The sequence below is a fragment of the Pseudophryne corroboree genome, unplaced genomic scaffold (genome assembly GCF_028390025.1).
Source record: "Pseudophryne corroboree isolate aPseCor3 unplaced genomic scaffold, aPseCor3.hap2 scaffold_1141, whole genome shotgun sequence".
NCBI lineage: Eukaryota > Metazoa > Chordata > Amphibia > Anura > Myobatrachidae > Pseudophryne > Pseudophryne corroboree.
Window position 1 is genome coordinate 83,529 of NW_026967766.1, and position 2,178 is coordinate 85,706.

The 2,178-nt window shown below is 34.1% G+C and overlaps 1 non-coding gene across 1 annotated transcript; it reads right to left on the reverse strand.

Annotated features, from left to right (window-relative positions):
• Positions 1 to 1,522: 1,522 nt before the first annotated feature.
• On the reverse strand, positions 1,523 to 1,596 carry TRNAN-GUU (transfer RNA asparagine (anticodon GUU)). Its single transcript has one exon. It is a non-coding gene; the product is annotated as a tRNA-Asn (tRNA).
• Between the last annotated feature and the right edge of the window lie 582 nt (positions 1,597 to 2,178).

Genomic DNA, 2,178 nt, shown 5'->3' on the forward strand with positions numbered 1-2,178 from the left:
CTTTCCAATGAAGCAAGTTTAATTTAGTAATAGGTGAAAAACCATCCTTACAAAGGTGTTAATCAGAGACTTGGCTTTGTGGACACTTTTCAGAGAACAAATTTGTTAGCATAAAAATAAAGCCAGAAAATAAAGAGCTGTTTAATCACTCAATTGGATTTTTCTGCCAGCATATTTTTTTTCTCTGCAACCCACTGCTAAATTGTGCTTCCTAGCTGTTTTTATAAAATCACTGAATCAAATCTAACTCTGATTACATCAGAGAAGGCCAAGTACCCTACACCATAACAGGGGGTTTGAAATTTTGACTTGTCTACTTAAAGATCACCAAAATCTGATAACAAGGTCAATTAGGTCCCTGGGTGGGATTAAACCACCAACCTTTTGGTTAAAAGCCGTACATACTAACTGATTGCGCCACAGAGACACTTTGCAAATTTCCATACTGACAAAGGCTAATAAGCATTCATCTAAAACGTTTCCTAGAAAAACTTTAAAATGTCAATAATCTGGAGAGTTTTTGTAAGATGTTTCTTCCATCAACCAACGAAGAAACACATTGGTACTTTCCCATGATGAGTGAGTGCTTCAGGATCTCTTGCACTTACATGTGCAGCAGAGTACTGCAATGGAAGCATGCTGGGCCCATAACCCAGAGGTAGGCAGATTGAAACTATCCTCTGCTATATGCATTTTTTTTTGTTAATTAAAGTAATCCAAAACTGGGATTGATATTTTGTCTCTTTTATTTTTACTTAAAGTACAATAACTTTTACCATTTTAATTTGTTTTAATAGTATATTGACAGTATTGTTTTCTTTCAAAAATCCACTTCATTTTCTTTACCCTATTATTAAAATGGTAATTGACAAAAACAAACTACATTGTCACCAGAAGAGCAATACAAAATGTACAAGTGATATATTAAAATCATCTTTCCAGCTTGAATTTCAATGATGCATTGGGTCAACAATTTTGTGAGAAACATCTTCACCCTTAAATAAAGATTTTCTTAATTCCTTACCTGTGTGCTAATTAGATATCACCTTGTTTTCACATTAAACAGACTTCCACATGAGAAAGCAGCAAGGATGCAGTGGCGTTAATGTTTCCTGGTGTCAACTTGTATTATTTCAGTAGACATTGAAATGAGGATGCATCTTGCTGCCTTTCCAATGAAGCAAGTTTAATTTAGTAATAGGTGAAAAACCATCCTTACAAAGGTGTTAATCAGAGACTTGGCTTTGTGGACACTTTTCAGAGAACAAATTTGTTAGCATAAAAATAAAGCCAGAAAATGAAGAGCTGTTTAATCACTCGATTGGATTTTTCTGCCAGCATATTTTTTTTCTCTGCAACCCACTGCTAAATTGTGCTTCCTAGCTGTTTTTTATAAAATCACTGAATCAAATCTAACTCTGATTACATCAGAGAAGGCCATATACCCTACACCATAAGAGGAGGTTTGAAATTTTGACTTGTCTACTTAAATATCACCAAAATCTGATCACAAGGTTAATTACGTCCCTGGGTGGGATTGAACCACCAACCTTTTGGTTAACAGCCAAACACACTAACCGATTGCGCCACAGAGACACTTTGCAAAAAGTACATACTGACAAAGGCTAATAAGCATACATCTAGAACGTTTCCTAGAAAAACATTAAAAAATCAATAATCTGGAGAGTTTTTGTAAGATGTTTCTTCCATCAACCAACGAATAAACACATTGGTACTTTCCCATGATGAGTGAGTGCTTCAGGATCTCTTGCACTTACATGGGCAGCAGAGTACTGCAATGGAAGCATGCTGGACCCATAACCCAGAGGTAGGCAGATTGAAACTATCCTTTGCTATATGCATTTTTTTTGTTAATTTAAGTAATCAAAACTGGGATTGAAATTTTTGCTCTTTTATTTTTACTTAAAGTACAATAACTTTTACCATTTTAATTTGTTTTAATAGTATATTGACAGTATAGTTTTCTTTCAAAAATCCACTTAATTTTCTTTACCCTGTTATTAAAATGGTAATTGACAAAAAAACTACATTGTCACCAGAAGAGCAATACAAAATGTACAAGTGATATATTAAAATCATCTTTCCAGCTTGAATTTCAATGATGCATTGGGGCAACAATTTTGTGAGAAACATCTTCACCCTTAAATAAAGATTTTC